Source organism: Eptatretus burgeri, chromosome 9, assembly GCF_056783735.1.
Source record: "Eptatretus burgeri isolate ZD-2024b chromosome 9, Ebu_testis_v1, whole genome shotgun sequence".
Lineage (NCBI taxonomy): Eukaryota > Metazoa > Chordata > Myxini > Myxiniformes > Myxinidae > Eptatretus > Eptatretus burgeri.
The window spans coordinates 13,545,001-13,559,546 of record NC_140969.1 but is presented as its reverse complement, the minus strand read 5'-3'; the positions used below and the strand labels follow the sequence as shown (position 1 = coordinate 13,559,546).

At 32.4% G+C, this 14,546-nt stretch overlaps 1 protein-coding gene and 1 long non-coding RNA gene across 2 annotated transcripts in view; one reads left to right on the top strand and one right to left on the bottom strand.

Annotated features, from left to right (window-relative positions):
• LOC147019555 (uncharacterized) overlaps positions 1–14,546 on the bottom strand; it is a 438,487-nt gene that overhangs the window by 160,160 nt on the left and 263,781 nt on the right. The window lies entirely within an intron of this gene.
• LOC147019557 (uncharacterized) lies at positions 53–3,483 on the top strand. Its single transcript, XR_015061458.1, has 3 exons — positions 53–565; positions 659–817; positions 1,237–3,483. It is a non-coding gene; the product is annotated as an uncharacterized LOC147019557 (long non-coding RNA).

Below are 14,546 nucleotides of genomic sequence, written 5' to 3'. Positions count from 1 at the left end.
GTATGTTTTAAAAATGATTCATACAATTTGAGAATATATCTCTCAGTTATTTTCCAAGCTGTCTCTCCCGAAGCGTCATTTCCTGTGGCCACACCCAATGATTAAGCAATCTCCTCATCGTTGCTTTATAAGTGATTCGCCAGACAAAGTTTCTGCCAGACGGGATTTTCATTTTTACAACTGAGACATGAGCGATCTTTCTTCCGCGAACAAAACAGCTCAACACAAAGTTGGTAAGCCTGTGTATAGGTTCCTCTTTGAACGATGAAGCAATTGATTATAAATTAAATCGTGATAATTCTGATATATATATATATATATATTTTTTTTTTCTTGGCAGGTCCTTGGAAGAAGAGCAGTTTACATATCACGACGAGGTGCATGAAATTAATGCTCTTATTGAAGAGGTCAATCATCTTAGAAGAGAATTGAAAAACATTTTTAAAGACTGACACGACGTCTTATCACGGCCTCTGATCTTTTTGCCATCTTGTACCAATGGTAAAAAAAACTGAGACATGGACTCACTCTCTTCCGATGAAGATAACAGCTCACTACAAAGTTGGTAAGTTTGTGTATGGTTTCCTCTTTGAACAATGAAGCAATTGATTATAAATTAAATCGTGATAATGCGAAAATATATATTTTTTCCTGGCAGGTCCTTGGAAGAAGTGGAGTTTATATATCACGATGAGGTGCATCAAATGAATGCTCTTATTGAAGAGGTCAATGATTTTAGAAGAGAATTGAAAAACATTTATAATGACTGGTACGAAGTCTTATCACGGCCTCTGATCTCGAATAAATTAAACCAATGGTGAGATGTGTGTGTGTGTGTGTGTGTGTGTGTGTGTGTGTGTGTGTGTGTGTGTGTGTGTGTGTGTGTGTAGAAATATGTGTGTGTGTGCGTGTGTGTATATATATATATGTGTGTCTGTGTGTGTATATCTGTATATATATATATATAGATATATATATATATATATATATATATATATATATATATATATATATATATATATATATATATATATATATATATATATATATATATATACATATATATATATATATGTGTGTACGTGTGTGTGTGTGTGTCTCTTTCCCTGTCTGTTTGTCTCTCTCTATCTCTCCCTGTCTGTCTCTTTGTATCTCTCTCTGTCTGTCTTTCTACCTATCTCTCTCTGTCTGTCTCTCCATCTATACCCTTGACTCATTATTAATTTTTTTTTTCAGCTCGATCACACAACATCAGCTGTTGAAGCAATCTGGTACAACACATGATTTTCTGGAGGTAAATGTTTCTGAATTATTATTTAGTTATTTGTTTATTTATTCTTTTATTAATATCACTCTCTCTTTGGAATGTCGCCTTATGTTGGTTGCATCATTAGTTTGGACGCGGTTTTGCCAGTACACTGGAATTCATTTTATTGGCCTTGAAAGGATGACAGGCTGAGTCGGCCTCCTGGTGTGTTAATTCAGTGGTCAACGAGGCTTGAACTTAGAACCAACACCAGGCTTACTCATATTACCATGTAATTATCTTTATAAAACCTAATTATTATCCACTTTTTGTTTCAAAACAGAATATGGTGTCTGAGTTTCGAAATCACAAGACATCTGAAGAAGATTGCTGGGAAAGATTATACATTCTCGCAAATGAATATTTAATATTTTCAATTTTGATAAATTATATTTGTTTTGTTTACAATAACTTGATTTTGAATTTCAAAAAAAGGATGAAGACATTAAGGGGGTTAGGTGCGCTCCCCCAATGACCCATCACCCCCTCATCCCACCCCTCCCCTCCAGATGTGTGTGTGGGGAAGGGTGGGGGTGGGATGAGGGAGGTGGTGGGTCAAAGGTGGGGGGCGCACAGGGGGGATGAGGGGGGTGGGGCTTGTGTGGGAGGGGCTTGTGTGGGTGGGGTTTATGTGGGCGGGGCTTCGGTAGGGCTTGTGTGGGCAGGGTGTGTGTGGGTGGGGCTTGTGTGGGTGGGGCTTGTGTGGGTGGGACTGGTGTGGGCGGGGCTTCGGTGGGAGGGGTTTATGTGGGGGGAGCTTGTGTGGGTGGAGCTTGTGTGGACAGGGTTTATGTGGGCAGGGTTTATGTGGGTGGAGCTTGTGTGGGCAGGGTTTATGTGGATGAGGCTTATGTGGATGAGGTTTGTGTGGATAAATGGATGGGTGGATGGGTGGATGGGTGGAGCTTGTGTGGATGGGTGGATAATTTTTTAATTAAATAAACATGTTGTGTGTGGGGAACTAATTAACTAATCACTAATTATGTGAATATGATGAATATGGGTGGAGCTTGTGTGGTGCTTGTGGGGGGTTTGTGTGTGGTGGGGTTTGTGTGGGGTTTGTGTGGGGTTTGTGTGGGGTGGGGTTTGTGTGGAGCTTGTGTGGGGTGGGGTTTATGTGGGTGGGTTTTGTGTGGGCGGAGTCAAACAAGTGGCGGAGTCAAAAATTTCAATTTATCTTTGTCTTTTGTAATTCCTGTGAATAAAATGAACCTAAAATCTCTTCCCATTCCAAATCATATATCTTATAAGTCCAAGGAACCGTATCTATTACATCAACAATTTAAAAAGTTCGTTCGTCCATCTTTTAATATAACCTTTTTCAAAATGAGATTTCCACCTATATATTCTTACGATATCACCAACTTTGAACTTAGGTTTTCTGACATTAATCTCTTTTTCATATTTTAATTTTGTAAATGTTTCTGATGGTTTCATATTTGTTGACGTGTGAATCGTGTCATTATACTTATCCACAATATCCTGAATAAAAGATGACCATTGTTGTGAACCGAGTTGTGTGAATTTTTTATATAGTCTCTCTTTTAAGGTACGATTAAAACGCTCAACAACAACTGCCTTCCCTTCATTAAAGGTACTGTATAATGTAATACTGTTATTTTTTAGAAAATTCATAAATGTCTTGTTATAAAACTCTCTACCCTCATCAGTCCACAATTTTTTAGGTTTTCTCTTACTTTTATTAAATATCTGTTGAAAGGCTAACATAAGAGTATTACCTGTTTTGTTTTTTAATGGTACAACCCATGCGTATCTACTCCTCAAATCAATAACGGTTAAAGCATACTTGTACCCCTTATCATTATTGAGTTCAATCAAATCAGCAGACCAGATATAATCTACTTCCTTGGAATAAACTTTCCTTCTCTGAAACTTTGTGAATATTGGTTTATGTAATTCATCAGCTAATTGCTCTTCAGTCTTAATGACATCATTAGAGCCTATAAGTTTTTTGAATTTTCAAGTCCAAGTTTCAATTTAGCACTGATCATCTTCTTCACAATGAACCGATCAACTTTTTCTCTCAAGGTTGGATTTTGTATCAGAGACAAATTATACAACATTTCTCTATCGGCTTCATGCTTTTCTTCCAACGTTGTGGTATTCCCATAATCAATATCGTGTCTCATGCACACTTCATCAACTCTATTGATTGGTTTACTCCAGGATTTAGGATTGTCTGCCTCATCTAATCTTTTATCCAAGTTTGTGCCTGGACCACAGAAAGAATACCCTGGAAGATGTAATTCCCCTGGTATTCCAGTAGTTGTAAATTTACTTCCTGATAAAAACTTTTGTATATCTCCTCCTCGTTTGTGTTTGGAGATAAATTGATTTTTTTTTGAACCACACACCGAACATATACCTTTTTGTATAACCCTGTTATTTTTACTTTTAATATATGAAATATTTTTAGTATTAGTTTTCTTTTTACATTTGAGACAATAACTCATTTATTTATGTGAAAAATTCCTGCAGAGTGCAAAAACCTTTTTAGTTTCCAACATGCACATTTGAATCTTAATTTTTAAAACATAAAGATTCCTTAGAAATGCCTTCACTCTCTCCTCCATTTATTTAAGAAAAAAAATAAAAATGAAAAACTTGAATTAAAATGAATATCTTGTCGATGTCAATATTCTTGTCGAAAGTATTGCAAATAGACTTGTCAATTCTTTGTTTTCCTCCTCGGTGGGTTGAGTTATTTTCTGTAATACCCCCAATCTTTTTTTAATCTCACTGGTTTCCATATTTTGATATTTATTTTGTCTCGCTCTTTCCTCCCTCTCCTTCTCCCTCTCCTCTCTCTCCTCCCTCTCCTTCTCTCTCTCCTCCTTCTCTTTATTCTCCCTCTCCTCCTTCTCTCTCTTCTCCTTTTCCTCCTTCTCTTTCTTCTCCCTCCCCTCCTTCTCTCTCTTCTCCTTTTCCTCCTGTTCCCTCTCTTCTTCAACTCCTTCCTCATCCCTTATTATCCTTGAATCGCTTACACCCCATAGAATATCATACATAATTTCATCAGGATTTCTTGTTATTCCTGTTTCCAAAATAATTTTTTACAACAGGAAACCAATATAATTTCTTTTGAATTTCTAAAAGAGCCTTACCTTTTCTTAACTTTATAATTTTTTCATTATTTAACATTTTCATTAAATCTAAAGTTGTCGGTTTATCAACATCAGCATAATGCCAATCTTTTATTGAAAATACATCATTCTTATGTTGTAGAACATATTTATTAAAATACTGAATACCCTTTTCTTGAAGGTATGCTTGGACACAGAAATGATAATTTTCTTGAAGCCTTCTTGCTGTCATTTATGAATTAGAAATATATGTTGGAATAATATTATGGCACAAAACACCTCCCCATCTTCCCATAGTTAAATCATTTTGTATTTCCTTCCTTATTATATATAATCCTGTTTTTTCTGTTTTCATGAGATAAACAAGGGCAAAACCATTATTATATTTACCCTTATTAAATTCTTTTATTTGTTGTTTACTAATCGTGGCCCCACAAAACTCATTCTCGATACCAAGTGGATAATATTCTTCCTTACGAGACTGATTTAATTGTTCCAGGTCTTCGAGGTTAATTTTAAATGACCAATTATACCCTAAATCATTCATATCATACCCCCATTGTTCTATTCTCATACAAACGATACGCCCTTCTTTATAAAAATTTATTTTAATTCGAACTGTGAATTCTGTATGACCTGGAGATAATATCAACACTTCTGTATCTTTGGAATACACGGCCGTTTTATTTAAGGATATATATTGTGATAAATCGCTTAATCTCACCAAGTCATTCGCGTCAGTCGGGCTTGGATAATTTTTTAATTTATAAGCATTTTTCATGTTAATATTTTTGGTTATATTATATTTATGTCGTTCAGCCTGTGCCTTTGTGTAATAATTTGATAAATCAATATCCAGTTCTTGAGATACACCAAAGATAGAACCATCTTTACCAACATAAGTCATTTATATTAGATTAAAAATAATATCATCAAATTTTTTATTTTTGTTGAGTTGAAATAACACATATAGACATAATTGACCACAACACTTGGAATTTAATTCTTGGACTTGAAATGTTTGATAAACACCATTCTGTAAGAATTTTATGACTTCAACAGGTGGTGGAAGACCAAAACTATCAAAATAATATTTGTCTTGACTATTAAAAATACAAACCCAATGAGAACCGTTCCCATTATTATCTTCTAAGTTCATAATAATATTCTTTGTATGTTTCGGCACATTTCTTAATTCATCTCTCATACAAATAACCACATTATGAATTTTTAATTTCTTACAATATTTGACAAGTTGTAAATTTGATGTTGTATTCTTTCCAAATTCTTTAAACCACTCATCAATGCTCATTTATTTATTAGAAAGATATAATCCATTACCTATTTTCGTTAATTTTACACCTGCTTGTGCTATAGAAGAAAGCATATCTCCAACTAACAATCTCGCTTTATCAGGCAGACCTTCAAGTTTTTCAGCAAAATCTACAATTGCACCACTTCCACTAATTTGTTTCTCCAACTCTTTGTTTTGTCTTTCCAATTCTTTTTGAGCCTGGAGTTGAGCCTTCCTTTCGTTGGCAGTTTTCACCGCTGTTGAAATACCACCAGTCAATGCTCCAACCGCACTTAAACCAGCAAATAAAGGAATTAGAAATGGAAGAAATGTTCCACTCGTCTCTCTTATTGAATATTTTTTCAACATTGGTCTTGTCATTTTAATTTTAAGTGAGCCAGTGTCATTCAAGATTTTAACCTGTTCTCTTGTGAGCAAAACATCAATTCTTACTGCTCCTTTTCTCTGAATTGTATTAACATTAATCGTACAAGGCTCTTGATTTTGAACACAAGATGATAGTTTATGAAGATTGATTTGATTAACATATACCCCAGTTGGTACTTTGCCACTCATTTATTTAACAAAAAATTATGTGAGACTAATCATCACACCATTATCTGTATTAATCTGCAATTCTGTTTCTTCCAAAAGCAAACAATATGTATCAACTTCTTCACTCTCTCCTCTTTCAATGTATAGGGAAGTATCCACTCGATTAGACTTCATAGTTTCCTTTTGAGCGCTCAGGTCAAACGCATAGATTGTATACAAACTTTTAAATGCTGTCATATCCAAAATAGGTTCTTTATTTCCATTACTTTCACACACCTTTTGGTAAGACTTGTATGCTTCAGCAAAATCATTTTTTCCCAATTAATTTCCAATCTATCTCGTGGATAAAATGTTCCATCTAGAGAAACGCGAAGTTGTTTCACCTTAGCATTATCACTCAATGCATTATTCTTATCAGTTGCAGTATCACCATCTGGCTTTTTAAAAATGATCCACAGATATCGTGGCTTTCCTTCCAGAACACCCAAATTCCACGTGTAAGTAGTTTGGTTGAGTTTAACGTGTTGACATCTTCTTTTGAGGTATGATACACTGAGTGGTTTCTTTGAGTTAAGTCTTCGATTCAACATCTCTTCTGTTTTAAGATTAGGAGTATATTCACTGATATACCAACTCATCTCCTCAATTACAAATTTATTCTGATCACCAAAAGCATTACCAACACCAAAAAGCAATCGATTTTCATTATCATTCCTTTGTAGTTGAAATCTAATTTTAAGACCATACAGAACTTTATCATGATCACAAAATCCAAATATACCTTTAAGAGGAACTGCCACAGTAAAACTATTTTCTGCTTTTGTATCATCATTATACATTCCTTTCCTTTGAGTATATCCAGGGTCTGTGTTTGTTCCCGTTGACATATTAGGAATAAAACCTTTGACAGACCCCTTTCCCATTCTATCACTGAATGTATAGAGTGTAAATTTCATCATTTCAGATACAGCAGAGACATAATCAACTGCTTCAACTTCTTGTGTTCCAATATACAAACGCACACTATCAAACATTTTCCAGAAGAAATCATTTACAAGTGTAGCGTTTGTGTTATTCCCAGCTTTAGTGAATTTAAATTTACACAACAAGAAACTTTCGGAGAGATTCAAATAGGTTTGTTGATTATTTATTTCAAAACTTTTTGTACCATTCGTATTCCAGTCTGTTCCAGTTATTGCATTTACCTTGAAGTAATCTTCTTTTTTAGTGGAGTTTGAGATAATAATAGTATCATCCAATTCATAGATACTATCAATTGCTTCCATACTTGTATTTATTTAGGAAAAAAGATGTTAAAACTTTTGAAACCCTGATCCAAGTATTTGAATTATTTTCTGTCGTTCTTGGGGGGACAACTGAGTTTTGCCTTTCTTAATTTCTTTTATTGCTTGTAATTTATGAGATTCCTTCTGGGCATCTTTTATGCTCTTTACAACACCTGCAACATTTCCCACAGCAGAAGCAGTTGAACCAATTAGATCTTTATGTTTTAGAATAGTTGAACCAATGAGAGTATCAATTATCCCATCTCCTCTAAATTGATGTCCAACACCCCTTTGTCTCTTAGGTTTATAGTATCCTCTACCAAGATACATACCTTCACCCTTGTAGTATGGGGAAAGGAACATCCCATCCCCTGTAATTATTTTATATTTTCCCAAGTCGTGTTTCCTCACAATAACTATCGTATTTATTTATTGGAAAACTTCACGTAGGTGAATTCTGATGGATATAACTTCTCCATTAAAAGAAATCATACGATTATCTTGGTCGGTTATCCTAAAATTTACTCTGTGTATGGTTTTTCCTGACACAGGGAGATAAACCAAATTTTTGGGTTCCATATTGAATTTATAACCAATTGGGGGTGAGTATGCGCTGAATGAAAATATTGCATTTGTTTTTTTTCCATCATTATAAGCACCATCAATCAAATCACAGTGAATTAACACCGAATTTATTCCTGAGGATATTTGAATGTCATTATCACTGTAAAACGTCCCATTAGTTTCAATCTTTTTTGAGGAGAAACCCAATAACTCTCAAAATGAATTATCAATTGTGAAATCAACCTTGTAGTTATTTTTAACTTTAATCGTTGATTTTGAAGTATGTTTTTGAATGTCTATAACAATATTTTTTGGTTCATCACCCTGTTCTTTCATAAGACGAGCAATTTCGGAAGATATTTGAGAAATCTCATATGCTCCGGGTGAGACTGTTATCGTTTTGTATCCACTTCCGGGATTATAACTAAACTTGTCATTTTTATCAGTTATATTAAATAAGGTATTATAGGTTTCCATGAACAATAAAGATGCCTCATATTCTTTTGTTGGGTCAAGTTGTAGTGGGTATGGGAATGAAGATGTGTGGTCGCTTGTTGTGAAATTAAAACTCAGGATTGTGCTTCTCATCTTATTTAATATGAGATAAAATGTCTTTATATTGAGATTTATTAATTATTTTCATGTTCATCAACTGGTCTAAAATGGCTGATGCTTCATTAAAACAATTGTTATTTCCAGCATTCTTACTACCAAACAACAATAACAGTCTATTAACTAATTGCGATGGGTCATTTGGAAGAAAACTAATACCTGAACCAAGGATACTTAAAGCCTGAATAATGTGTTTCTCCTTCTCATTTTTCCTACTTTTACTAGAAATACTAACCCTATAATTTAGAGTGTTCAGCAGATCAATATATACTCTATCATCATTATTTTTCATATCCAATGGTTTATCAATATACTTTGATTCATTCCTCACAGTTGAACCTTGTCTTCCATCTTTTGTGAGAAGAAACATTAATCTCGGAGTTAGTTTAACAGGGGGTTGAGCAGAACCCAAGAACCTTAATTCATCATTAAATATCAATACCTTTTCTTGAACAAGATGAAATATTTCTGGTTGTTCTGTTGGAATGAGTCCTGCTTTGGTTTTTGAATCCGCTGAATATTCATTGTTTTGAAGAGCATTCACAATATAATCGGGGGGTTGATTAATCTCTTCCAGTTGTTGAAATAAACCTTCATCATCATATACCTTTAATTCTCCTAAATGCTCTAATTCTTCCTCCGTCATTTGATCAAAATCTTTTAACATTTGAAGTTTTTTAGGAGTATATTCGACTGTGGGAACTGTGGAAACATCTTTCATTTTTTCTTGGGAAGTTTTTAAAAGTGGTTTAAAAAATTTCTCTTGTTTTCTTTCAAATGCTTCTTCGCCCGTTAGTTTCTGTCTGCGTTTCTTCTTTATGTCTTCCTGCTGTTTTACAACTTTTGAAACCAACTCTTGATGTTCCTTAAATCTTCTTGCTCTTTCTTTTGCATCCATTTATTTATTGTAAAATATCATTTAATGAATTGTAAAGATCAACAGGGAAATTTTCCTTTTCTTCATCATTCAAGTCGATGTGGTCAAATAAATCCTTTTCTTTAAATATTTCATCAAATTCTTTATTAACATTAATGCGAGTTGTAATTTCTTCTTCACTAATACTTGCATCTCTGCTTTTCATACGTTTGCGTTGAGTTTCTTCATCAACATCAAAACCGAATGATAAAATCTTCACTCCGCTTAGATGTTTAATAATTTGTCTCGTTCCTTCTGGATTAGTTTCTAATATCCCAACACCACCAGATTTTAGTTTCCTCTACTCACTCTTACAATGTGAATATTTTGTTGTACCAAGAGAAACCTCCTCAAATATTTGACCTTCATTCCTCAATCGCATATGTTCCTCAACTGAAATATAGTGATAATCTTCACCTTTTACTTCTCCAGGTCTTATTGTTCTAGTTGTTGTTGATACAATGCGTATCACGGGGTGTTTTTCAAGTAAATTTACAATATTCTCACTTGTACTACACAAGAACCTTGATTTATGAAAGTTTTTTCCAGAAGCAGATTTACCCACAAGATTTACAATAATAGTTGTCATTTATATATGTTATTGTTTATAAAACAAAAATATATCCCTTAATGTCTCATCTTGTTTCACAACAATATATTTATATTTTTCAGTCGTGTGCTTCATGTAATCCTCAAATTTCTTTTTACTACATAATGTAGAACAATTATCTCTCCAAAAATTATTGATATCTATTGAATTTAACTTGAATAAAATAAAAGTATTAGCATTGTTTCTGATGGAACGACGAGGAAGTTGAAAGTACGATTGACTAAGATAAATACAATTACAAGAAGAATGTCTCCTTCTTGTGTAGTAGCTGTCCATTACCGTTTGGTTTCTCTCATTAACACAATCATCAAAGATAACGAGGTTCTTTTTTGATTTATCCAAATCTTGGGGAGACGGTATATCATCCGTATTATCACTAAGAATACAAGTTATCGGATTTGATTTCTTTTTACATCTCTGTGTATCACAAAATAGTTGAATTATATCTTCAATGCTATAATCATTTCGGTTTTTTTGACGTTTAAATAAACCGATTATATCTTCTTTTTGAAGACCAGCATTAAAACCTTATGAGAGTAGTTGATACTCTGGTTGAAAACTCGACTTTGTGAAAATTATTAAATTATCATAATCTAAAAAGTTGGGAGTGAGGAGCATCTTTAAAAGTAAGCAGGGTTTTTCACATCCACTTGAACCAACTATGAGACATCTTAATGAATTTGTGAGATTTTTATGGTTGTTAAATTTTATCTTATTTTCCCAAATGGGTAAAAAATCATTCATTTATATATTTGGAAAACAGGTTATTTAATTTATTATTGGCTTTTTTAGAAACTCTATATTTTATCCTAAGTTCAGGTTTAATTTCAAGATAATCCATTATTTTATTTATGCAATATCTTGTGTTGATATTTCCCTGAAAATTACATCCATGAATAATATATAACAACAATCCTTTGAACATTTCTCTGATACGTTCAGTTTCTTCCCTTGTAAGGAAAGGTATGTTATCACCCTCATACTTTACATTCATTTCTCGAATCAATCTTGTAAAGTAATTCATTTTTGGTGTAAATCTAAAAGAATTATTTTCCTTTTTATATTTTTTATTATCATTAATTAGAAGATAATCACAGAATATACATTGTTTATAGGCTTTTGACTCTGTGTTTAATCCCCGTCTTTCACACGCAGGACAATTCTCAAATTTGTCATATGGAGAATCAGGAAAGTCTAGCATATTTATAAAGTAAAACTTTACTTAAACTGAAATTCATCTGTACTTTCAGTTGTATATTGACTCATATTTAATAATATTACCATCGATATCAATATACTTTTTTTTCATTACCAGATTCAACGACAACATTTTTTGTTTTGACAACATTGACAACAACTTGTCTTTTGTGTCTTGAAACATTGTATTTATTAAGTGAAAAAGTTGGAGGATAAAATGGTTTTAAGCACAGATTCACCTATAAATTAAACGAAATTTTCATCAAGAAAATTTTAGTTTGAGCAAAGTTTTATTATATAAATATGGTGAATACAACGTACTGCGATGTTTGTAATCACGAATATAAACATTATAGAAAACACCTCCGAACCAACAAACACACATTTAATCTATTTCATCAAATATCTCCTCTTGAGTTGGAAAGAAAACATTGTGATATCTGTTCAAAGGATGTTTTGAAGAGTAGTTATAATAAACATCTTCAATCACAAAAACACAAGAAAAATGAGTTTAAAGTAAAGGGAGACTATTATATTGAAAACACTGATGGGGCATTTAAAGGGCATATAAAAATAAGGATTTTTCAATTTGGAGAACCCGGTCCATCATCAATAGCTGAATCAATTGAAATAGTGAAACCCGATGTTGAAAAATTTATTAAAAAGACATTAAAAGAAATGAAAACTTTAAAGTTTTATATGGGAGTGAAAATGAATATGAAAAGACAAGATGAAGAACATACTCCTTATATGAGAACAGATCTTCATTTTATAACATCATTTCAAGATTTTTTGAATAGTGGGGTTTATGAAGAACTATCAAGACAAGAGGAGGATGTTGATAATACAGTGGTAGGAAGTGGATTCAATATTTAAAAAATCATCTTTTTAGATATACACATTCTAAAATCAAACCCTCTTAAAGCTTCTTCTTATATTGAATTACCAAAAGAAATAAAACTAAAGAAGGCAGTTGTTAATATTAAGAACAATGATAATAAATGTTTTCTCTGGTCTGTTCTTGCTCACTTTCATCCACCAAAATGTAATTCAGAAAGAGTAAAACAATATATGAAATATGAGAATACCTTGGACATTAAAGATTTTAAATTCCCAATGCCACTAACAGATATTCCTAAATTTGAGAAAAAGAATAATCTTTATATTAATGTATATGGATTAATGGATACAAACAAAGTTCAAATATTAAAAATTTCAAACAACTATAAAAATGAAGAAACACACATTGATCTTTTATATTTTAGTGTTGGAAAGAATTCACATTACACATACATCAATAATTTATCAAGATTAATCTCTTCTCAGGTATTCAGAACAGCAAACAAAATATATCCTTGTAAGCGATGTCTTAATTCATTTCATACAAAAGAACGATTAGAACAACATTCAAAATATTGTAGTAATCATAAATCAGCTGTAATTACAATGCCTAAACCTGGTGAAAAGATTTCTTTTGAAGATTATAATAAATCTATCATGCACCCATTTGTGATATACGCTGATTTTGAGTGTATCCTTAAAAAGATTAATACTGCTTCTCCGAATCCAAAAGAATCATATACAAATAAATATCAAAAACATATTCCTTGTGGTTTCTGTTATTATATCAAATCATCTGTTGGAGAAAAGTATAACAAACTTGAACATTATCGTGGAAAAAAGCTTCACAAGAGTTTGTAAAACGATTAGAAAAGGATTGTATAAGACTCACTAAATTAATGAAAGAAACAAATGAACCGATGAAATTAACCAAAGAAGAAAAATTAGAATTTAGAAAGAACAATATCTGTCATATTTGTGAGGGGGAAATTAAGGAGTTAGGGTTGTCATCTTACTGGTAAATATAGAGGTTCCGCTCATTCCTGTTGTAATCTTAATTATAAATTACCTTCTTTTATTCCAGTCTTTCTTCACAACAGCGCCAACTATGATACACATCTATTTATAAATGAACTTTCAAAAACACCAGGGAATATTTCTGCCATAACAAACACAAGTCAAAAGTATATTTCATTTACAAAAATGATATTCACAAAACCTTTAACTCGTATTAGGTTTCTAGATTCTAACAAGTTTATGGGAACACCACGAGCCTACCTCGCATCAAATCTAAGCTCCACGGACTCTTTTCCAAATCTTAATTCATTCTTTCCAAAAGAGGAAATTCTCACTAAAGAGGAAATTCAGATTAAAGAGAGAATTCAAAGTAAAGAGGAAATTCTAATTAATGAGGAAATTAATGAAGAAATTCTAACTGAAGATGAAATTCTAATTATAAAGAAAATTCGAACAATGAATGAAATTCTAACTAAAGAGGAAATTCTGATTAAAGATTAAATTCTGATTAAAGAAGGAATTCTTACGAGAGAGGAAATTCAAACAAGGAATGAAATTCAAAGTAAAGAGAAAATTCTTACAAGTAAGGGAATTTATCCTTATGATTATATGGATTCATTTATGAGATTTAAAGAAACACAACTTCCATCAAAAGAAAGTTTCTATAATAACCTTTATGAAGAAGAGATGAGTGATAAGGAATATAAACACGCACAAGAAATATGGAAAATATTTAAGATAAAGAACCTTGGAGAATATCATGATTTATATCTAAAAACAGATGTTTTATTGTTAGCTGATGTGTTTGAAGCTTTTTGATCACTCTGTCATTATAAAAATTGTTATGGATTAGATCCTGCCCACTATTTCACAGCTCCTGGTTTAGCTTGGAGTGCAATGTTGAAAATGACAAAACAAGATATAGATTTAATCAGTGATGTTGATATGCTTTTGATGATTGAGAAGTCCAAGAGAGGTGGAATATCACAAGTATGTTCAAAAAGATATGCTAAAGAAAATAATAAATATCTTCCAAATTATGATAGTGAAAAAGATAGTAATTATTTGATGTATTTTGATGCTAATAATTTGTATGGATGGGCAATGTCTCAATCTCTGCCTTATGGTAAATTAGAGTGGGTGGAAGAAAAGGATTATGAAAAGGCTTTGGTGAATATTGTTATTTCTTCTCAAGAGGAATTGAATGACGAAGAAGAAGGTTATTATTTTGAAGTTGATTTGAGG